The 25,114-nt window shown below is 44.2% G+C and overlaps 1 long non-coding RNA gene across 1 annotated transcript; it reads right to left on the reverse strand.

The window, feature by feature from the left end:
• Positions 1 to 1,372: 1,372 nt before the first annotated feature.
• LOC307200376 lies at positions 1,373 to 3,203 on the reverse strand. The gene is made up of 2 exons (XR_013832392.1): positions 2,964 to 3,203; positions 1,373 to 1,478 (listed from the first exon to the last, which is right to left on the reverse strand). It is a non-coding gene; the product is annotated as an uncharacterized lncRNA (long non-coding RNA).
• Between the last annotated feature and the right edge of the window lie 21,911 nt (positions 3,204 to 25,114).

A 25,114-nucleotide genomic window follows, 5' to 3' on the forward strand; every position in this document is an offset into this window, starting at 1 on the left:
TCAGATTATGCACTGATTGGTAAAATCTGAATTTAGGCTGGGGAAAGTGGGCTGCCACTTAGATGAGGAGGATGTCATGTGGACTACACACACACACACACACACAGAGAGAGAGAGAGAGAGAGAGAGAGAGAGAGAGAGAGAAACACAATGAGTTTCAAACCCAGCTTTAACTCCACTGTGACTTAGGAGCATGGTGATGTGATAGTTTTGCGTCCATTTTCAGGGTCCATACAGAAGGTAGGTAAAGGAAAAGGGACCCCTGACCATTAGGTCCAGTTGTGGCCGACTCTGGGGTTGCGGCGCTCATCTCGCTTTATTGGCTGAGGGAGCCGGCGTACAGCTTTCGGGTCATGAGGCCAGCATGACTAAGCTGCTTCTGGCGAACCAGAGCAGCGCACGGAAACGCCGTTTACCTTTCCGCCAGAGCGGTACCTATTTATCTACTTGCACTTTGACGTGCTTTCAAACTGCTAGGTTGGCAGGAGCAGGGACCGAGCAATGGAAGCTCACCCCATCGCGGGGATTTAAATGACCAACCTTCTGACTGGCAAGCCCTAGGCTCTGGTTTAACCCACAGCGCCACCCGCGTCCCTATACAGAAGGTAGCTTTGGAGAATTATTGCTTGGACCCATAGCACTTGTGTTATCAGGTCCCACCGAGGCATTCACTGACTACTGTCCTCACCCACCCAGACAGACTGTCTCTGACTACGATGCACTTGATACATGATACTCTGGCTACTTAGTAAGACAGGAAGGGCAAGGGTCAAGCGTACAGCCTGTTGACCTCACACTTCGAAGAATCCTGTCCTCTTTCACACACTATTTAGGGTTTAGGAGCAGGTGACAACAAGAAATGTAAAATTTTGCTATGTTTGAGGGTGGCAGAACTGCCTCTGCCCACCTGTTCTGAAGATTCCGTTAATGTTAATAGATTCCAAACCATTGTCAGATTCGCCTTCCCTTCTATCTCAAGGCATGAAGGACCACAAACCACCCTGAAGTGTAGATGCAATTCCACTGTAATGGAAGTGTAGATGCAATTCCACTGTAATGGCTTCCCCTCCAAATAAATGTTGGGAACTGACATCTTGTGGTACCAAGGGTGTTTGCCAGGGGAGCTACTAGTGCTCTGTATTCTGAAGCAGGCAGGCAAGCAGGAAGATTTTAGTCCTTGTAGAACACAAGATATGAGGCAAAATGCACAGGCACATTTGCTGATTTGTTTTGTGAGAAACTGACCCTTTCCTGTTTTCAACCAAGGAATGAAGACATAGCAATGATTGTTGTTTAGGAAAGCAGATCTAGCCAATCAGATGAAGAGACCACTAGAATGAAACACCCACTGTCTTTAGAAGGAACTTCTGGGTTCTTTTCTTTTCGTCCATTTTTCCTTTCTTGTCTTCCTTGGTGGTGTAATAATAGCTGCCCAGCAGAAAACAATTCAGGCAGCCAGGATTTAGTGTAGCTGTGTACTGGACAAAAGGTACCCAAAAACAAAAGGTAGCAATGAAGATGGGAATGCATAATATTTCTAACACAGGTCTTATTTCTTAACCACCACCACCCCAGAAAAGTCCTCCCGCCTCCCAGCTGGTAAATGTGATGGGATGATGAGCTGCTTGTGCGTAAAGCTTAGTCCCTCAGAGTTTGCTCAACTTAGCAAGGCTCTGTTTTTAGCGGAGCCCTTAAGCATGGCTCCCTCAGTCGCTGGCAGAATCCGACAGTGGGCGTTTACGGAATCTACTCCAGCATAAAAGCTCCTTGACGGAAACGCGTCGTCTAGATTCTCGGCGCGACAGTTTCCGGCGAGGAGTGGGTGTACCTATGGGAGGACCTGAGACTTCTCCACTGTTATCGCTGGAAGACTCCCTGAGCCATTCCTTCGTCTCTCTCTCTCCCTGATCTCCCACTCTCCCCCTGCTGCTGCCTTCCGCCGCTGCTGAGTCTCTTCTGACTTCTGAGAGCCCCTCCACCTCCTGTCTTTCCGATGGCAGTTCCCTGACAGTAAACATTAAAAAAAAAAACCCACAGTCATTGCCAATGCAGATAACTCTTGCACTCATATTGCAAAGAACAGGACCGGATGATGATGATGTATTGAATTTATATACCCCCCTATACCTGGGGGTCTCAGGGCACTTCCCAGAATAAAAGCAAGATATAAAACCACAAAATACCTAATAACCAAAGTCAAGGTTAAAAAGGAATGTTTTTGCCTGGCGCCTAAAGGTATATAATGAGGGTGCAAGGCGAACAACCCTGGGGAAAGCATTCCACAGACAGGGAGCCACTGCAGAAAAGGCCCTGTTCTTGTGTTGCCACCCTCCAAACCTCTCGAGAAAAGGGGCACACAAAGGAGGGCCTCAGAAGATGATCTCAGGGTCTGGGTAGGTTCATATGGAAAGAGCTGAGAGAGCATGGGTTATGCCCACCTTACAGAGTAATCCAGAACAAACCCAAGATTGTATTGCAGTGTTGTCTATGCCTCTTGTGCATTTTGAAATGGTAAGGGAGCTGTGAAGTTGATGGCAGCAGCAGTGCAATTCATTAAAAGCTAGAGACAGCCAAGAAAAGAACGGAGGGCTTCATTTGTGGGTGGAAGGCCAGCATCTAGAGGCCAGCTCTATGCACGGATTGAACAGAAGGCCTTACCAGTTGAGAAACAATGGAGCAGGTAGCTTCTGAAAGGTAAGGCCACCAAGGTCTTGCCACTGCTCAGTCACCAAATCTACCAGAAACAGTTTATACTTCTTTGTGCAGTTTATACTTCTTTGTCCAGTTATTTGGAAAACTAACTTTGCCCACTGCCCCAGGGGGAAAATTCCTGTGTTCACCCATGTATGAAGGCTGAAAAGTCTATGTGAAACCCCCAGCTCTCTCCTACAGCTACAGCTCCCAGCATTCCTTGGGTTAAATCTATAACATATAAGCCTCTTTAAATCTTAACCTTTTCTTACCTCAAACCTGGTTGGGCCCTCTGCCTTCCCTCACCCATTTACTTCAACCTAGGTTTGTCAAAGTGCAAGTAGATGAATAGGTACCCCTCCGGCGGGAAGGTAGACGTAGCTTCCGTGCACTGCTCTGGTTTCGCCATAAGAGGTTTAGTCATGCTGGCCACGTGACCCGGAAAAACTGTCTGCAGACAAACGCCGGCTCCCTCGGCCAGTAAAGCAAGATGAGCGCTGCTACCCCAGAGTCGTTCGCGACTGGACTTAGCTGTCAGGGGTCTTTTACCCTTTTTGTTTGTTTGTTTTTTAATAATATTTTATTGAAATTTTTAAATACCAATGCAAAATTAGTAAACAATGTAACATATTTCATAACATAGTTTCATAACTTCTTTGGACTCCCTCACGTCTCCCACTCCCACTTACATCATTATAAATTCTTGCCAGCAATTTATCAACTTGTTTGCGTTCTTATGTCCCGCTCGTTTAAATATAATTAATAATTCTCCAAAAAATTTATATTTTCCTCAATCTCACTTATCATCCTAATTCCAACTATTTTAGTGGTGCTCAATTGTTTGTGATCTAGCATCCTTATTAACATTCAACCAAATTACAATATTTTTGTAGGTAAATCTTGAATTTCTTCCAATCTTCTTCAACCCTCTCCTCTCCCAGGTCTCGGATTCTGCCGGTCATCTCAGCCAGTTCCATATAGTCTATCAGTTGCATCTGCCATTCTTCCAGTGTGGGTAGATCTTGGGTTTTCCAATATTTAGCGATGAGTATACTTGCTGCCGTTGTTGCATACAAGAAAAAAGTTCTGTCCTTCTTTATCACCCTCTGGCCGACAATACCCAGAAGAAAGGCCTCTGGTTTCTTAAGGAAGGTATACTTAAATACCTTTTTCAACTCATTATATCTCATTTCCCAGAAAGCCTTCACTTTAGGGCACGTCCACCAGAGGTGAAAGAATGTTCCTTCATTTTCTTTACATTTCCAACATTTATTATCAGACAGGTGGTATATTTTGGCAAGTTTAACTGGGGTCATGTACCATCTATATATCATTTTCATTACATTTTCCTTCAAAGCGTTACAAGCAGTGAAGTTCAACCCAGTGGTCCACAACCTTTCCCAGTCATCAAACATGATATTATACCCAATATCCTGTGCCCACTTTATCATAGCCGATTTAACCGTTTCGTCTTGTGTGTTCCATTTTAACAGCAAGTTATACATTCTTGAAAGTACCTTAGTCTTAGGTTCTAACAGTTCTGTTTCCAATTTCGATTTCTCCACCTGGAACCCTAACTTTTTGTCATTTTTAAAAACTTCTTTAATCTGAGCGTAGTGTAACCAGTCTCGCACTTTATCCTTTAATTTCTCCAAACTCTGCAATTTCCAATTGTCTCCATCTTTTTCTAGTATTTCCCAATATTTTGGCCATTTGGCCTCCATATTGGGTCTTTTTCGGGCCTTAGCTTCCAGAGGTGAAAGCCACCTTGGAGTTTTGTTTTCCAATAAGTCTTTATATTTTGTCCAGACATTAAACACTGCTTTTCTGACAATATGGTTCTTAAAGGCCTTATTGATCTTAACCTTGTCATACCATAAGTATGCATGCCAACCAAAAGCGTTATTGAAACCTTCCAAGTCCAATACGTCAGTGTCTTCGAGAAGTAGCCAATCTTTTAGCCAGCAGAAAGCTGCGGCTTCATAATACAACTTTAGGTCTGGCAGGGCAAAGCCCCCTCTTTCTTTCACATCCGTTAATATCTTAAACTTAATTCTGGGCTTTTTGCTCTGCCAGACAAACTTAGAGATGTCTCTCTGCCACTTCCGGAAGCACTCCGTCTTGTCCACAATCTGCAGTGTTTGGAACAAAAACAACATTTTTGGCAATACATTCATCTTGATAGCAGCAATTCGGCCTAACAAGGAAAGTTTCAATTTTGTCCAACTATCTAAGCCTCTCTTAATTTCTGACCAACATTTTTCATAGTTATCCTTAAATAGACTCAGATTTTTTGCTGTTATGTTTACCCCTAGGTACTTTACTTTTTTAACCACTTTTAATTCTGTCTCTCTCTGAAACCGTTCTGACTCTGTATCTGTCAAATTTTTTCCCAACACCTTAGTTTTCTGTTTGTTTAATTTAAAACCCGCCACCCGACCAAAGTCTTGAATCAATTGTAATACTCTTTTCGTACTAGATTCTGGCTCCTGCAGGGTCAAAACTAGGTCATCTGCAAAAGCTTTAAGTTATATTGTTTCGCTCCAACCTGAATTCCTTCCACCAACCGGTCCTCTCTAATCATATTCAAGAGCACCTCCAGGACCGAAATAAAAAGCAAAGGGGAAATGGGGCAGCCTTGTCGTGTTCCTTTTTCAATTTTAAACTCTTCTGTAACCACATTGTTAACTATCAATTTGGCCTTTTGTTCTGAATATATTGCATCAATCCCATTCTCAAAACCCCGTCCCACTCCCATTTCTTTTAAATTTCCCTTCATAAATTTCCAGGAAATATTATCAAAGGCCTTCTCCGCATCTATAAAAATTAATACTGCTTTTGTATTTATATCTGTTTGCAGAAGTTCCAAAATGTCAATAATGTTCCTTGTATTGGCGAACAAATGTCTACCTGGGAGAAAGCCTGCCTGGTCCTTGTGGATTACTTCATTTAGAACTTTTTTGAGTCTACTTGCCAAAATGTCTGCAAATATTTTGTAATCCACATTTAAAAGAGAGATGGGACGATAGTTCTTAAGTTGTGTCTTTTCAGCTTCCGATTTTGGTATCAATGTGATAAAGGCTTCCTTCCACGATTCCGGCGCCCTCTTCCCCTCCATAATTTCATTGCTAACCTCCATCAATGGTTGTATCAAGTAGTCTTTTAATGTCTTATAATACTTGGAGGTCAACCCATCTGGCCCTGGAGATTTGCCCAGTTGCATGTTCTGAATGGCTTGTTCAATCTCTTGTCGTGTTATTTTACAGTTCAGGATTAATCTATTTTCTTGTGACAATTTTGGTAGTCCATTTTTTTCCAAAAATTGTTTAATCTCAACCTCATCTTGCAGCCCTTGAGTGTATAATTTTTTGAAGTATCTCTGGAAGCACTTTCTAATGTCTGCCGGGTTCTGAATGTTTCTTCCTTCAATCTCTAGATTTGTAACTGTATTTAGTTTTTGTCTCCTCTTCAACTGCCAAGCTAGCAGTTTTCCACATTTATTCGCCGATTCAAAAGTTTTTTGTTTCATTAGTTTAACCTTCCACTCTATTTCCTGATTTATCAATTTAGAATATTGAGCTTGATAAAGTTTAATTTCTCTCAGAATCGGCTGTGACTTTGGGTTTGATCTTAACTTCTTCTCTAATTCTTTGATTTTCTCCAAGATCTTATCTTTTCTCTCATTTTGTATCTTTTTCTTTACAGCATTCTGTTGTATCAAGAACCCCCTCATCACAGCCTTACTTGCATCCCAGATAATTCTTTTTTCCACCGTAGTGTTCATGTTTATCTCGAAGTAATCCTTCAAGGCTTTTTGGGCCTTCTTAATAATCTCCTGATCTCTAAACAAGTTGTCATTCATCTTCCATCTAAAGGAACCGGTTGGTAATAGTGTCATATCCATCTTTACTGCGTTATGGTCGGAGCAGGTCTTTGGGCAGATTTCCACCTTTCTGGCCTTGGGTGCCAGACCTCTAGATATCCATATTTGGTTGATTCTTGTCCAGGTCAGCTGGGCTTCAGAGAAAAATGTTCCCTCTCTTCCCAAGGGGTTCTTTGTTCTCCAGATGTCAATCAGATCCATATTGTCTGTCATTTCAAAAAAAGTCTTTGGTAGTCTGCCGTCTTTTGTGACGTTTTGGCTTTGTGACTTATCCATGTTAGTTGATACGACCCCATTCATATCTCCCATCATAATGATGTTGTTGTAGTCCAGATAATCCAACATAGTCTCATGCAACTTCTTATAAAATTCCGATTTCCCCTCATTGGGTGCATAAATTCCTAATATCAAAAGCTTCTCTCCTTGATGCTGTATCTCAATTGCCAAAATTCTTCCATGTTCATCTTTAAATAAAAATTTAGGTGACAGGCTCTCTTTTGCATATATCACCACACCTCTCTTCTTTACTCTGTCTGAAGATATAAATTCCTGGCCAAGTCTTTTATTTATTAACACTTTTCTATGGAGCCTAGTCACGTGTGTTTCTTGTAAACAAATAATGTCCAATTGTTCTTTTTTTAATATATGAAATATTTTCCTCCTTTTTTCCGGGATGTTACAGCCATTTATATTCCAACTCAAAAGTTGCAGAGACATCCTGAATAAATCTGGTTAATTTCCTGGGGGTGGTATCTTATTCACTGGATCTTCCGGTTCCGAAGGTGCAGGTACCGCCGGTGCTCCAGGCCCAAGTGGTAATTCAATTCCTTTTTGAAGGTCCTCTCCGTGTGCAATCAGAAATTTGTCTCTATCTTCCAATGTTCTGATTTTGACCTTCTTCCCTCTGAAGGTAAAGGATAATCCTTGAGGAAATTCCCACCTGAAGATAATTGAGTTGCTCCTCAACAGTCTGACCAATTCCAAGTAGGCAGATCTAAGATCCAACAGTTGTTTAGGAATGTCTTTATAAATTTCAATTCTTTTGTCCAAAATGTTCAGTGACTTTTCGTAGTGTAGGCCCAAAATCTTATCCCTTTCCTCCTTTGATCTCAATGTTATCAAACAATCTCTGGGCTTCTCTTTCTTTGCCAGTCTTCCAAGCCTGAAAGCTGATACAATTTTAAAGTCCTTTTCCTCTAAATTCCAAAACTTGGAAAATTCTTTGGTCAAAAACTCAGCTAAGTTGCCTTCTTCCGCTTCTGGTATCGACCTTATCCTTAGGTTACTCTCCCTATTCCGCAGTTCTATCATAGAGAGATAGGTCTGGTGTTCACCTACTTGTTTGCAGAGTGGTCTTACCTCTTGTTCTAAATTTCCAAGTCTTTGACTAGTATCCTCAGCCAATTTCCGATTTTCTACTGTGGCCTCCGTCAGTTCTCCAATTGCTTGTACGTTCTGTGATACTTGACCAGTTAATCTATTTAGGCATTCTGTGTTTTGGTCAATTTTAGCTGTTTGTTCGTCAGCTTTCTTATCCAAAGATTCCACTCTCTTATCCAAAGATTCCAATTTTTCATAAATTTTCTCTAATATAGAAGCAGTTGCTCCTGAGGCCATATCTTCCAATTGTAATTGCTCAATTTCTCCCTCCCCTGCTTGTGGCAGAGAAGCAGCTTCTTCCTCTGAAGGCAGAGTAGGTACAGATGATCTACGTGTCTGTGAGGCTGAGGTTAAAGTTGTTAAAGTTGTTTGTCTGGTTTTTGGTCCCTTTTTTCTTGCGCCACTCATTCCAGAGTTATCTAAAAGTCAAGGTCAAGCTGAGTTGTTCCCATGAGAAAGCGACAGCCCAGATGTTAACAATCAAACAGGAGGCCGGGAAAAGGAAAGTAAAATGATGTCACTGTTATAAATCCCAAATCCTCTAGGGGGAGCTTAAAATGTCTTTAGGAAAGAGATCAGTTCTGGTAAAATTACTAGAGTCAAGTTTAAAATCCAGGAACCTTCAATAACAAGTTTTAAGCAGAGTTAATATTGGCAGTCACAATTGTTTCAGACAGTGCATGCTGGTATTCCAAATGTTACTTCAAAGTAGCAAGTCCAAACTCCCTCAGATTGTTGCAATTTTTAATTCAAAGTGTCCAAATCTGCAAACTGACAGCTCAGTTGCTCAGGCAGCTCCACACCTGGGTTTCTTACTCAAATTATATTTCCAATAGAAGAAAGGTATCACAATGCAGATAAAGAGCATAAATCAAATGCTTAAAGTCCTTGTTTGCTTACAGGAAAATTCAATGGGTGCTCAGATCAATTAAGTTAGAAATTTCTTTCTTTGCCTCCACTCCTCCAGCTCTTTGCTTTGAAGTTCAGTGACAGCGGAAGACGGACTTCCTGTTTTTACGTCGCTCCGCTTTCAGCCAAATTCAGTAGTTTTTAGTCTCAGATTTTATAAAGTCCTTCTTTACTCACGGGTTGTTGCTTTTCCGAATCAGAAGTTTTCAGGAAGAGAGGTCAGCGCTCACCGGCAGCAGCAGCGTGGCTTCACTCCGCGGATCGCGAAACGACTCACAGCGCCGCTACCCCCTCCACGTTCCGGAGCCCCTTACGGGGTTCCTTCAGCGCTTTGGGGGTCGCTTCTGGCGCCCACCGAGTCTCAAGACCACAGGCTCTTGCTGCCTGTGGGTTTCCAAAGTGGGTCTCCGCTTCGCCGTAGCGGACGACCCAATTCCGCGGAGCTTCCTCCTCACTAGTGGAAGAGAACCGCCATTACCGTTCGCGCCGCCTCCGGACTCCGGTCTTTTACCCTTTTGGGGGGGGTTGTTGTAGTACATTAGGTGACACTATTGAAGTCCCATCCCCAGCCTTCTCCCCACCTCCCTAGCGTTGTCACGTACACAACCCTGGAGACAAAAAGGAATTTTGGAGCACCTTAAAGTCAAACCTTATCTTTTTCTGGCATAAGGCGGGACAGCACAGTTGGTAAAGTGTAAGACTCTTAATCTCAGGGTTGTGGGTTCGAGTCCCGCATTGTACAAAAGATTTCTGTATTGCAAGGGGTTGGATTAGATGACCCTCGTGGTCCCTTCCAGCTCTACAACTCTGTGAGTCTAAGGTCTCATGGAATGCTCAGCCCACGAAAGCTTACGCCACAGTGAATCTGTTGGGCTTTAGGATGCCTTTTGTGCTTTGCTGTGAAAGTCCTTTGGAATTTGCCACAATGAGATGACAAGGAACTCTGTTCTACAGTAATTCATGTTCACAGGACATTCGCAATTTTCAAAACGCTTTTATGGCTTTTACATTTACAGTAGTACTTCGGGTTACAGACGCTTCAAGTTACAGACTCCACTAACCCAGAAATAGTACCTCGGGTTAAGAACTTTGCTTCAGAATGAGAACAGAAATCGCACAGCAGCGGTGCAGCGGCAGCGCGAAGCCCCATTAGCTAAAGTGGTACCTCAGGTTAAGAACGGTTTCAGGTTAAGAACGGACCTCCGGAACAAATTAAATTATTAACCCGAGGTACCACTGTATTTGCCAGCTTACAGAATCATCACAGCATGCTTCACAGACATTATGACCTCTGGCCACTAGGTGGCTCCTGGAATCAGCTTGGTGCAGCTGCGGTCGCTCTCCCCTTGCATGCATGTATGCACCTATGTCACCTCCATTTTTGTCCCAAGGTGAGCTGTGCATCAGACACTGCTGCAGCCCTGCTGCACTGTTGTCCATGCAATGTGTTTGACTTGGGACCCTCACCACCATTTTTATTTGTTAGGAAATAATGGTTCATTAATTCAATGGAGGGACGCGGGTGGCTCTGCGGTCTAAACCACAGAGCCTAGGGCTTGCCGATCAGAAGGTTGGCGGTTCGAATCCCCGTGATGGGGTGAGCTCCCGTTGCTCACTCCCTGCTCCTGCCAACCTAGCAGTTCAAAAGCACGTCAAAGTGCAAGTAGATAAATAGGTACCGCTCTGGCAGGAAGGTAAACGGCATTTCCGTGTGCTGCTCTGGTTCGCCAGAAGCGGCTTAGTCATGCTGGCCACATGACCCAGAAGCTGTACGCCGGCTCCCTCAGCCAATAAAGTGAGATGAGTGTCCCAACCCTAGAGTCATCCGCGACTGGACCAACAGTCAGGGGTACCTTTACCTTTACCTAATTCAATGGAAAAGGACTCGGTAGCAGAAGCAGAACTCTTCTCTAATAATAGCAATACTTAAGGTAGCCCTGCACTGCATCAATGCTAACAGGTGTCGCTTCAGATGCTGTTAGACCACAACTTCTATCATCCTTGGTCATTGGCCATGTTGGTTTGGGGCATATGGAGGTTGGAATATAACAGCATCTTCTGTCCAAAGGTTAGCTGCTGCCCCGGACTTATTTACAGGTTCTGTTTTATAATTTGTTATTACCCTCAACTCCACTGCATGCAACAGAGCCGAAATTTTAAATGAATCAGTTTCTGTACTGACCACCAATTAAATGCTAAGTAATTACATGAGTAGCGGTAGTGCAACATAATGTAAATGGCAATGGCAGTAAAATGATCAGAAACCAAATATTAATTTGATTTCTCAGCCATCAATGGAAGCAACTTTATATATATTCTTTCCATGCAGTGAATTAATTTCAGATTGGACTAAATCCACCTAAAAACATTGGATCACTTGACAAATTTAAGCCCCTTCCCCTAAATTGCAGGTAATGCATGAGCTGGTTAAGGTATGCAGGAATTTATGATTGCTCTTCACTTCCTCTTTCAAACAGTTATACCCAATTCTGCTCCAGCCCTATGGAAACTACTCTGCTTCTTATTTGTCCGCACACCGATATTATTCCCCCTTTGCCACAATTAAGAGACTTTATGTTTGGATCTGTTACACCTGACCCATATCATATAGCATAAAGCATAAGCCCTTCTGATGCCTGGGGCATTTCAAAGCAGAATTCCAGAAATAAATGCTTATGCAAACACAAAATGACCTTCTCTTAAAGTACACTCTTGCTCATAAAGCTGAATATTTTAGATTAATGAGCAATGATGACATCCGAGTTCTGGTGGCTATTAGCTGTTGGACATTTCATCTGCAGTGGTACCTCAGGTTAAGAACTTAATTCGTTCTGGAGGTCCGTTCTTAACCTGAAACTGTTCTTAACCTGAGGTACCACTTTAGCTAATGGGGCTTCCCGCTGCCGCCGCACAATTTCTGTTCTCATCCTGAAGCAAAGTTCTTAACCCGAGGTACTATTTCCGGGTTAGCGAAGTCTGTAACCTGAAGCGTCTGTAACCCGAGGTACCACTGTACTTGGAAGAGGGCTGAAGGGAACAGCTTGGTGGTTTTGATTGTAGCCAATGAGAAAGGGGGGATCTTATTTCCCCCCCCCCAGTAGTTTGCAAGAGGATATGTTTTGCTTTGGGGAAATCGATGCTGCTTTAAAGACTTGCCCTTTCTGTCTGGGTGTCTGCCCACTCCCCTCTGCTCAACATGTGCATTTGTAGATGAGCATAAACATATCTCACAGAGAATGAGCCCTGTAAAGGGCTGCCTGTGGAGTTTCCTATCTCTTGGGAAAAGGGAAAGCACAAGAAAATAATTTTAGTTTTCGAAGGCTTCTCCAGGTCAAAGGAGTTAGCCTTCATTAGAATAGGCTGCCTTTTGCATTCCGAGCATAGAGTTCCACTGGAATGCCGGAACTGACATGTGGGAATTCTCTGACATATATCAGCCCCAGAGGGCATTTTTTCCTCTATCGCTTGTGTGAATGAACACTGAAGTGGTTTTATTAATCTTGTTATTTCCTGTGTGGTTTTCCTGTGTGCAGTGATTCTGTAACAACTTGTCTGCTCCAACTTCGTACAGCGTGCACAGTTGTCTTCTTGGGTCCAGAAAATAAGACAAGACAGATAAAGGTTACATAGCAATAGGACAGGCTTCTGCTAAGCCTGGGGACATGTAGCCTTTTCAGATGCACTTGGTTGGGCTTGTGGGTGTCAAAAGCTGACAGTGGCCCAATCTGACTCTGCAAAAGATAATGGTATCGCCAGCCACTTGTGCACTTCTATACTGCTGATTGCCAAGAATAAAAGTTTGCAAATTTGCTTGCCAGCAGCCACTGGTTGCAAAATCAACGACATAAAAAGCCATCCCAGCTAAATCAGAACTGGGGTTGGAATGATGTGACTCAGGCCCCTATATTTGACACAGGCTAAAACAGTCCACAGATGACGTTGGAAAGCCGGTGATGGGCTGAACATTGATTCTTGGTATAACAGAGTATGGTCAATAGCATTGGCTGAGAAGCTAACATGCCAGGTGGGAGTGGCAAAGGGCAAACACAATCCATACTCCTTTTATAACATATGGAAAATGTTTATTTGAATACATAAATGGTTCAGATTGTGGCTGGAACCCACCCAGCACTCAAGGGAAAATGTGACGTGATCTCTTAGAGTAATCAAATGAAACTTTAACACATGGCATGATAAAAGTCTGTACAGTAATTTTATCGGGACAAGTTACTTGTTGTTTACTGTTGTAACAATTGTTTTCTCAAAAATTTATCTTCTGAACCATGAAAATAAATAAAAGTATTATTATTATTATTATTATTATTATTAATATATAAAAAAGCCAGTTCATAGATATAGGGTTAAAATACTATGCTCAGAAACTGAAAACTCCCCCCTCCCCTTCAAAACCAATTGAATCTGCAAAGCCCTGCTCTGTGACTTGAAAGCTTGCACCTTGCCTTTTAGTCTCTTTGGTCCAAATGAACATTTCACTTTACATGTTCTGCGTACGGCAAGGAACAACGCCTGCCTTCTCCCCCCCCCCCCCGGTGCATTTTGTTGCTTATTTCACGGAGAAAGGGCATTGAAATCCACTGCAGATGTAAACACACCCCACATTTGGTTGTGCTGCAGTTTCCTCTGCATTGAGGGCTCCCCCTCCCCAAACTCCCACCTCCTCTTCCCCTTTAATATCTGCTAAGGGATTAGTGACATATTCGCAAAACCCAAACAAACAGATCTCTTGGTCTGGGGTGGCTGTTTTTGTCCCTCCTCCTCCTCCTCACACTATGGTTCATTGAGCCTGCCCTTCTTCTTTTTTAAAAAAAGAAATCCCTCCTTGCTCTCTCAGCCTGCAAAATAAAACATGCCTTGCTTTGTAACAGGAATTTCCTGTAGCCAGAAAACTACACACACACCCCGCACGGCTCAGATCCTGCTCATACACGTGTTGTGTCTCCTCCCTCCCGGGCTCTGCACATGTCACTGCAGCAGAGCTGTCTAGTGAAGAAGTTGTTGTGGCTAAAAATGGAATGCGCCTCACATGGGCGGCACATGTGACCAAGAGAGGCGAGAGGCAAGGCTTTCTAAACAAACAGCCCTTCTCAGATGGATATGGCTTTTGAAAACACAAGGAGCAGAAGAGAGCAACTCACATGGGATGGTGGGAGAAAGGCAGGCCTCCTGCTGGCTGGAGACAACACCCTGGAAAGGCACATGGCAGGTGGCTTTGCCAGGCAGGGTGGACCCTGTTTGACTTTGCCCTGATCCAATAAAGCAGACTCTGAAAATAAAAACAACACGATATTGAAAACAATGGCCAGATCTGCCTCCTTAAAGGGAAAGCTAAACTAAAAGGGATCAAAACAACTGGTCTCGAGTGAACCAACCGGCCTGTAATTTTCAAGCTTTGAAGATTTCATGGGAACACCCCTCAAATGAGGGGTGTTCCATGTCCCACTGGGTGTACCCCTCCTCCTATGTGCTCTGGGGTCCTGCTGTAGCCAACTGGGGCACTCAAAAGTGCTTTGCCCAAAGCTCTCTGTTTTGTACCGTTCGAAAGAACTGCAGAAGCTTAAGACTTGAACTCAGTAGCTCCTGAGCAGAGGAGGGTTCAGCCAGGCTTTTAGCTGTGTTGCCAGCATGTTCCCTATCGGAAATTGTGTGATGGTGAAGGAGATTCCCTTCCCCGCGGACCCCTCAAGTCAACTTTTGACAGGGTGCGGTGGGATTGCACACCTAGCAGTCACCACCATGACACCAGGTAATTGACGAGTGGGGCTCCCAGACCCACCCATAAAAGTGGACCCATGATGGGGTGTAAGGCAAAGATCTGGACTGCCAGGCCAAAAATATTCCCCACCCCTGCACTAGGGAGATGCTCACAAAGTGAGAGAACGTCTATATGGACATGCTATTCATGGTGTGGCTGAAAGGGCCAGTGCCACCCGCAACTCGTCTATTCCTAGCTGGCTCTGTCTGGCTTTATTTTCCCACGGCTTCTGACAACTCCACCTCCCTTGACTCCTTGGCTTCTGCTTATTGCTTCATCTACCACCTTTCCTAAGGCTTCTGTGGCCACTGTCTCTTTCCTTGGCCCCTGCATCATCACCTTTTCCTATGCTCCCAACCCGGTCTTGAAACAGCTCCCATAACCATCGGTTCCCTTCTTCTGGCTGGTACACTTCCTTTCCTAAGTCTCCTGCCTTTCGTAATACAGTCGCATTTCACTTTCTGGGCGAACCGGGGCACCATCCCAAGGTGTATTTTGGGTGTTTTTTAAAATGGAGCTTGTAAAACTCTTCTCCTAATGTTAAGTGTTGCTGGGCAGGTGTTTCTCTTACAACCACAGACTGGCCGTTTGCTCTTGGGTGGTTACACTGAAGTCCAGCCATTCGTTTGCCATTTAGTGTTAAATCTAGGAACTTGATCCAGCCATTAGGCTGCATCCCTGTCTTTCCCACCGCACCCTGTGGGAGCCAGTGTAACAGGTGGGTGGCGCTACCTTGCCTGTCAATCATTTGACATCACTATGATACCAGGTCATAGTTTTGGCTGTGTGGGTGTTCAGGTGCTATGCAATTAAATTAAGTCATGGCATGATGATTCTGGTTTTTGTTGAACTGTGGACAATGCCGGTCATATTATGTGACAGCAGCCTCAGGTAGCAAGCGGGCTTTTGGTGCCATTAAGGGAGATGGGTGTGAGTGACAGTCTACACCCACAAAGCACAATCCGGCAGGGAGACCAACTGAAATGAATGGGAATTGCACAACAGCATAATGTTGCTGGATTTTGCACCTCTGGCCCCAAGATGTCTTGGGGTGGCCTTAGCGTCAGACAGCCCCTTCTAGCATGAGACGTGAGGAGGCAGAAATAAGGTGATGGAAGTGTAGTAGTTACCATTGGAGTTTGACCATAAGGATGTACAATGAGTCCTCCTGGATGAGTCCCATCTACAGTAGTTTAACATTCTGTTCTCATGGTGCCTGGTATGTTTGGAACTGCCTTCCAGGAACCCTGCATGTTATCACCTCTGTTCCTTCCTTTAAACCTCTCATTTAAGCCCAGCTTTTTCAGGAAACATTTGGCTAATTTTCATCCCTTGCTGTTAACTCAAGATTGTATTGAAGACTATTGAAGCACGTGCAACCAAAACAACTGCATATTGCTTTCCTCTTTACTCCTGCCTCTTCTGTTTCCCTTGTGTGCTGAAATTTTAGAATGTAAGCTCCTTGGGGCAGGGACCTGCCCTCTTGTACTGATAGTTATTTATAAAATAAATGAATAGAGAGTTGCCAACTGACCAGGGGAAAATGCCTGAGCTGCTCTTGTGCACTTAGCAATAGTTTGGTGTGCAGCAAAAATCATGGCAAACTCATTACGGCATGGGGATAAACACCACTGCCAGCTAACATCTGTGTACCAAGCCGCTGTTGAAGACGCAGCTATGGCAGCTGGTTGAGAAGCGGGAATCCTAGAGATGTTGAACTAAACATAGCCTTCCCAAACCTGGTGCCTTCCTGACGTTTAGGACTACAAATATTGGCTATGCTGCCTACGGCCAACAGGAGTTGTAGTCCAAAACAAGTGCAGGGCACTGGGTTGGGGAAGGCTGAACTAAAATATACTGGTGAATCATCTACTCAACCCAGTTCCAGAGCCAATTACTCATAGGTTATTAATCAACTGCCAAGCAAGTTCCTTCAAGCCAGCATGCCTGTGGGCAAGGAAACCACGAGCCGCAGTGCACCCTGATAACTGTGTCCAAACATTTTGCTACACGTGCAAGTTATCTTAATTACCCAAGTGAGAGCAGCAGGCTGCGGCACGAATCGGTCAGGGTCAAAAATACAAATTGCCCTAATGCAGCTGCTGGCACATGAGATGACCTTGGTTTTTGTATAAACTTCCTTGAGGATTACGTATTTTTTTTAAAAAAACCCAAAACCCCAAACAACATCAAAGGACTTCACTGTAAAATAGCTGAAATGTAGAATGCTGCCCAAGTTAGGTGAATTCTAGGTTAGGAGGAGCAGCTAGCAAAACTCAGGCCGACCTACAAAGCTCGCCTCTCTCAAAAACTTCTGCAGTGCCTCTGTGCCAAAAAAAGAAAAAGAAAACCAGGCAAAGGGGGTGAGCGAACGCCTAGACACCTTGATTGGTGTTTTGTATTCTGCAGCTGTTCTGTGCCTACGTGTGACTGTATTTGCAAACCAATCTGACTGCACCAAAAAATAGCATGGGGGTGGACGGTGGGGGGAGCAAATCCCTTGGCTTTCTCTGGAAAGAAGGGTAATAAATCTCTCTGCAGGGAAAACTGCAGTGCTGTGCATAGGCCATATATATAAATATATATATGCTGTTGGAATATAACCTTGTTGTTTTATTTAAAGAGACTGCCCTACATTCCAGGCTACCTCAGTTTCACAAACACCTACAATAATACCACACCACACCCCATACAGTTCTACCTTCCAACCAAGTGCCGGAAAACTTGTGTACAAGCATGCACAACCACCCACCACTACCTTGGCCCTGAAGAACCTCTCAGAAGGGTCACAACGGCCTCCACATAAAAGCCCACTTTCTCCCGAACTCCCATTTAAGAGGAACAAATATTCCTGAACTCCACAGTCTCCAAAACCTCTCCAGTACCCTATGGGAGGCTCCTTTTTCTCTAGCTCCCAATTTCAGTGTGCTCTTTAATGCACCACCACCACCGCCACACCTCCTCTCAGCTGCATTCAGCCAACTCACCAGTATGGAGTAATGACACCTCTCTCTCTTTTTTGCTGCCCACGGCAGCCATTTTGTGCTGGCAACCACCACAATTTAAGAGTACCGGCACTTCCATTTTTTACTATAAAATGACCACCTGACCCCCCTCCCCAGTCTAACTCCCCCCCCCCCAAAAAAAAACCACACAAAGCAGTTTACAAAGTTCGCAGAACTCAGCAAACAAAGCATTTCAAAGTAATTTCAGCAGATTCCCTGACTTAAACGTTGGCACACACAAATATCCCTCTCCTTTTAGAACGGGGTTGGGAAGCTTCCTGGCAGTGTAAGACTCCCATCATCCATGACCACTGGCTATGTAATACAGGAAATTGCCTTATACAGAGGCCACAGTCACACCATAAAATTTAATGCACTATGACGCCGCTTTAAACGGTCATGTCTTATCCAAAGGATTCTGGGAGCTGTGGTTTGTTAAAGCTGCTGAGAGTTGCTAGAGTACCTCTACTCCTCTCAGCAAGGTACAATTTCCAGAGTGGTTTAACAATCGATCCCTCTTCAAAGCAAACTATTGACAAATGTAGTAGCAATCATCATCTGAGGCCCTTCTTGGGACATTTTTCCATATGTGGTGGGATTGTAAAATTGTAAAGAAATATTGGGAAATGATTTGTAATGAAATGAAGATGTTTAAAACAACTTTTGTTAAAAAACTAGAAGCTTTCCTACTAGGTATTACCGGAGTGGATTTACTAAGATCACCAAAGAACTTATTTATGTATGCAACTACAGCCGCACGAATATTATTAGAACAACATTGGAAAGAAGAAGGTGTCCCAGCTAAAGAAGACTGGCAAGTTAAATTAATGGAATATCCTGAAATGGCAAAATTGACAATGAAACTAAGAAGAAGAGACGGTTACGAATTTAAAGAAGATTGAAAGGAGTTTATTGAAGGGTTTTAATACTACTTGTAATTTAATTTTGAATGGGTAAGTAATACAATGGTTTATAACTTTACAACGGACATGCAGTACGTTGATAAACAATGGAACCAAGGAAGGGACTAGGGGGAAGTCAATTTATTTTGATTTGATATTGTTACTGGGGTTTTTTTTTGGAAAATTAATAAAATGTTATCCAAAAAAACTCAGAGGCCCTTCTTTGCGTGCCTCCTCCGTAAGAGGCCCGGAAGGTGGCAACATGAGAATGGGCCTTTTCAATGGTGGCTCCCCACTTGTGGAATGCTCTCCCCAGGAAGAACATCCCCTGGCACCATCAATACATATCTTTAGGCATCAGGCGAAAATGTTCTTCTTTCTCAGGCCTTTGGCTAATTGAACAATCTATGGCCTTTAAACTGTGTGTTCTTGTTTGGTTGCTATGTTATGCCTTTTTGTGGTTTTGTATTGTAAACTGCCCTATGAACCTCAGATGAAGGGCGGTATAGAAATTAAATGAATCGATAAAATGTTTTTCTATTCTACAATGACTGGCAGTGATTCTCCAGGGTTTCAAAGCAAGGGTCTCCCCAAGCCCTACCCCAAGCCCATTGATTGAACTTGGGATCGTCTGCATTCTTTACCACTGAACTGCAGCCATTCCCCACACTGGCTAGAACGGATGTCCGGAAATATCTGGAAGGCCCCGGTTTCCCAATTCCAGCTTTAGCACAGAAGTGTATCTCCTGCTCTGAAAGTCCATAAAAAGAGATCATTTCCCCTTTGCTCCATATTGCACTGTGGGAGAATCACCCCTAGAGAAAGTTCCACAGATCTGAGCTCTTGCAGAATCTCTCCTCCCCCAGGTTATTCCTGGCTCAATGTGCAAACAGTGGCACGGGAAGTAGATGTGTGTTGCAAACCAGTGGGAAAGTGACTGTGCAAAACTCAGCGGCTAAATGACGCAATGACGTCAGTCTGTCCCACTTAAGTCGGTGAGATTTCAGAGTGGTTCACTTTGGCCGGATCATTACCTAATTTAATCCTATGGCCAAACCAGGAATTGATGTTTGGCACAGGGCTTGGACTTTAGAGGCTGACTTTTTAAATTCATAACTGATGGCCACATTCACACCATACATTTGGAACACAATTATACCACTTTAAATAAGTCATGGCTTCCTCCAAGGAATCCTGGGAACTGCAAGTTTGTTTAGGGTGGTGCTGCAACTCCTAGAATTCCCTATGAATAGTGATTGACTGTTAACACTAATCATTGTTAATTGTAGCTCTGTGTAGTTAATCGGGAACACCTAACACCCTTAACAAACTACAGCTCCCAGAATTATTTGGGGGAAGCTATGGACATAGCAAGGATTTTTTTTTGGGGGGCAGGACTTTTGTTAGGAGGGCAGAACCCACGTGATTGGTTAGTTATTTCTATTGTTTTACTTGATCTGGGGGGCAGCTGCCCCCCTGCCCCCCCCTTACACCCATGGAGGAAGCCATGACCATTTAAAGCAGTATAATGCTTTAAATGTGTGGTGTGAATGTTACCTTAGATTTGATCATACAATTTAAACTTATGCTTGGCTTCCAAAATAATCATTAAACTGAAACTGAATTTAAAACTATGAAAATATATTAACATTCTACACAGGTTCTTCAGAACCATCTGAACATTTTTTTTACAAAACCAACATGCAAAAAACCGTAAAACACTGAAGAAAGCCTTACAATAAACACACAAAAAAGCAAGGCACCCCATGTTCGCAAATGATTAAAATCACATTCAAGAATCTGATGATAATCTTCTGATTCAAAGGAAACAGGTTCTATTTTATCATTCCAAAATGTCTTAAAAGGCTTCTATTCCTATTCTAATTTACTCACCTTTCCTTGCATTGTAAATAGCAGGTCCCATTTCTGATCAGTCCCTTCTGTGGGTCAGTTAATAACACCCCCCAATTAACTATTTGGGTTTTTTTAAAACACACAATCCAACAAGGCCAAACCACTTGACAAACCATCTAGTTGGGCCCCTAGCTCCCTTCCCTTTGCAGGGGTAGCCCTACAAAGCAGTTCTAACACTTACTGCAGGCCATGGCTCATGATTGCTCCTCCTTTCAAAACAAAGGAAAATCTTTGCATACAGTATAGGGAACTTGCATATCAGGGTACGGGGCGCCCAATATTCAAGCGTGAGAACCACACACAGAGAAACGCCACCAGAAGCGCCACTGCTAGCAACATGGGTTACTTGCATACACATTGTACCTCCGAAGCACCTGCTTTCCCCCCAAGAATTCTGGGTGTCAATAGTTTTATTAAGGGTAACTGGGAATTGCAACTATGTGAGGGGGAAACTAGGATTGTTTTGCGGTAAAAAAAGAAAAAGGTGCTCTGAATGTCCCTTTGAGGTATAGTGCAGACCAGGTGTGCATTGAATAAAGATTGGGTGGGGGGGACAAACAAGCCCACTTAATCGATCACAAGGCATGGGGTGTACACACCATTTGAACTGCAATGCCTGTTAATTGGGGGGTATGTTTTATTGTATGGGAGCAGGCTCTATATGGGGGGACAGAACTGCGACACAATTGGTCAGTGAGTTAAGCATTTTTATTATTTACTTGATTTAGGCAGGGGCAGCTGCACCCCCCCCCCCCGGCCGGATTTAAGTTTGATGAGGCCCTAAGCTACTGAAGGTAATGGGGCCCTTTATGTGTCCAGCTGTCCTATGTCAACAACGAATTGTCGCTGTTTTTGTGTAGAATATATGCTATATAGTAATTTATGGACCTAATAGGTATCTAAAGCCATTCACATCTAACAAATAGGAGCCTACACAACACAAAACACTGTTGCTGCATGGAAGTTTATTTTATTTGTTTTTTATCTTATATTTTGCAAATGTACATCTATGGCGTTTTTTCCTTTAAAATTTTTGGGGGCCCCCAAGAGCCCTAAGCTACAGCTTGTTTAGCTTATAGGTAAATCCGGTACTGCCCTCCAGCCCCCCCCGGCTATGCCCACAGCTGGACCCCCTCAAATATTTTGTTCTGAGGAGGAGCGAAAAGACCATGGCCCCTAGGAGTTGGAGGCCCCTATGGTGCATACACACAGCCCAAGCCAACCACAAAACAACAGCTAGCCCTCTGGAAGAGGGGTAGAGGCGGGTTTACTTCGGGGATGCGTTTGTTTGCTTTGCTTTCGTTCCACTGATATAGCCCACATTTTCCCCCAATAGCTCCAGGCGGAGGAGCGCGCAAGCTTCCCCCTCGCCTCCCTTCTACCCTCCCCAGCAACCCTGGGGAGCAAGTCAGGCGCAGAGGCTGTGACTTGTGGCCAAGGTCACCCAGGCAGCGTCCCCGCCTGCCTGTTGCCCTCGAGTCCAGGTCAGGCCACCCTCTGCTCTCTCTCTCTCTCTCTCTCTCTCGGTGCTGCCCTGGCGGCCTTCATTGCCTTCCCTCCCTCCTTCCCAGGCGAGCGCGGCGGAGCTCCTCTGGCATCCCGCCCGCCTTGTTTATGCAAGCAGCGGCCGCAGGCGGGAAAGCAGCGCGGCTTCTTCGCACGCGGCTGGGCCGGCTCCTCGGCCCGCTCCTGCTGCGGTTGGAGCGCCGGGCTTGGCCGGGTCTCACGCGGGGCAGCTGTGAGCTGCAGGCGCCGCCTGCTTGGAGCCCAACCCCGGGGAAGGAGGGCGGGCGAGGGAGGAGCGCCGTGTCTCCCTCCTTTACTCTCTCCTTCCCCGCCGCCTCCCTCCGCTCTTTGCAATCGGGAAGCAGAACTGACTCCGGGAGGGACCGGCGGCGCCCAAGTTCCCCGTTCCCCCCGCCACGTATGCGGCGGCGATGATCGTGGGGATCGGGGCTTCCCCCGGGCAAAAGAAGCTCACTTTGGCAGCGACCGGCCCTCGATTCCCCGGCGAGGCTTCCCAAACCACCCGCAACTTTTTTTGTGCTGTATTGGCACGCGCAAGAGGCTCCTTTCACACGAGTAGCCAAGCCCACTAGATCGCATGGGGGGTGGAGAGAAAGCGTTGGGGGAGCCGAGACAACCTGTGTCCAGAAAACTTCGTATACATCAGCCTCCCAAAATACCCGGTGGAAGGTTAAATTATTTGAAAGGGCAGCCTTAGGAGCGGACCGTGTGCGAGACGCAGTAGTTACTCGCTGTAGACGCGGACACTGCAGTTGGGGGTGGGATCTTGCTCCGGATTTTGACTACTGCATTGCAGAGGGCGGGGGGAGTTGGTAAGGATTTTGGCACTGCACTGCGAGAAGCACGTTATTGCTTTAATTTAATTTCGGAGCAGTACTTGATCATGGAAAAAAAAATTAAAAAAGCTTTGCTCTGGTTTGGGGCAGTATATCACAGAAACACGTCGATTACTATTTCTTCCTCTAACAGTCACTGCATTGCAGAAATTTCTGCAAGAGGTATACGTATGATTTAAATGCAAGAGTTTTCTGTGCTCTGCTAGGAAGCATTGTGGAAAGCAAAGGTTCAGATTTAACTTCGTAATGTAGAGTAACTGGGTTTTGGTTTTAGATTAGGGGATTTAAAAAAAATTGCTGCAGGATGTTGCATTCTTTAAATTGAGGTAATGGTATATACTTCGTCAGCATGTTACATTTGTGGATGGGGCATCACGCTGTAAAAGCTAGTGCTGCAGTTCAGATACTATCTTGTTAGAAACATTAGCTCCTCTGGGGGCACTGCATTGCAGAAAAAAATAAAACAAGTGTTTGCTGTTGACTTGCAACTGAGTCACTGTGTTTTGAATTTAACTATGTTCAAATTATGTTTTACTAAGTGAAAGTGCAAGCCATTCTTAGATTCACTGCATAAAATAAAATTGTAGCATTACAGTAAATAAATGTGGTGGTAAAAAGTAGAAAAAGTTGTTAGTTGCCTTTCCACCACAATGCCTGCTATTCTGTAGTTCTAAAGAAAAAAATTTTAGTAATATTTTGGTTATTTTTCAGTTGAATATGCCAAGCTATAACACCTACTTATGTGCTCTCAAGTCCAAGGAATATGCAGTTTGGGTCTCACATGGTCTTGCAAGTGGCGTCCAACATCCTTCACTCACAGAAAGAATTCTTACTTCAGACAGGGAATTTATTCTTGCAAGCTACTTTCCATGATAATAGCCACTCAGGGTGAAATATGGACACCGCTATAAAGCCATGAACGTGAAGAGTACACTGATTTTTATTTGGTAAAGAAAACAAAGTATCACTGGATTAAGGATATGGGCCATACTTTTCTACCCTTCCAAAAGATGTACTCTGCCAGGATGTCATCAGAAAGAGGAAAATAAGGTAGAAAATAACTTGTCAATTTGCAGTGCTCAATTAACCTTGCACCTTTTCTCTTGAAGTAAAAAAATAATAATCTACACATTTTAAGCATTTCCCTGAACGAAGGAACCCCGCCAACGACAAACAACGTTATTTTCCAAGACAGTATTTTCTCTGTATATTATTTCCAAAAGTCTGCTTTAAATCCTACCCCACTACCCCTTCCACTGCTGAGGAACCTTATTGTCCCAGGACTTGCTTAACCAGCGGTGAAATTGGATACTTCCTCCTGTTACTGCAATCCTGTGGTTAGTCCATGCATCCATAGAAACTTGCTGGCTTCGCCCTTCTCTCCTCCCAGACCCATTTGTCTTAGTTAAGAGGGTGAGACTTGGCCCTAAGTGACCTGGTCCCAAGTCAATGACTCACTGTGTGGCCTTCACCAAGGTGCACTTCTGAACTGCAACAATCTATTCTGTGAAATGCAAAAACCTCACAGAGTGAATACAAAATAAAGATTAAATAATAATAATAATGACTCCAAATTTGTTGAAAAGTTTGGTGTGGAGGTTTTGTTTTGTTTTGTTTTTGCTCGCTTATATTTCTGACTGCTTCACCCAAATAATTTCGACTAATGCTACTTTTAAATTTACAGTACATCAGTAAAACCAGGAGAAGAAAAAGCTGAAAACTCAAATTATCCTGGACCAGTTCCAACACCTGGCACCCAAAACTAGGCCAAACAGGAAGGTCTGAGGGTGCTGAGGGTCAAACTTTGGTCAGCCTCCACTGGGAAGTTTTCTGTAGATGTGCTACTGAGAACCCCTCTGTCCACTGCCAGAAGGCCTTGGTCAGCAGTACATTTTGCCAAAGAGCCAATAGAGAGAGGGAGTGGGAAGCGAAACCCATCCACAGACTCCAAATTGGTCTGTTGACATTTCTACGGCTTCTGCTACATCTGTTACTTTACAGCACCTCTTGCCTCGTGGCAAGGGGTGATTCAGATGGCAATAGTTTGACCCATCGTTTGTTTCATTTATGTCGTACCCTTCCTATAAGTGTCTCATGGAGGATCATTTTCCCCATTGTATCTGCATAACCTTGCAGGTGGGTTATTAGACTGAGAGTGACTGACCCAAGGTTACCTGCTTAGCTTTGTTGCCAAGCTGACATGTGAACACAAGTTATCACCAGGCCACGCCCGACGCTATTGTGTTGTGCTTGGAGTATGACTGCTGGTGCTCGTGTCAAGTGTTCCTGATGAC

Source organism: Podarcis cretensis, assembly GCF_951804945.1.
Source record: "Podarcis cretensis genome assembly, chromosome: 13".
Taxonomy (NCBI): domain Eukaryota; kingdom Metazoa; phylum Chordata; class Lepidosauria; order Squamata; family Lacertidae; genus Podarcis; species Podarcis cretensis.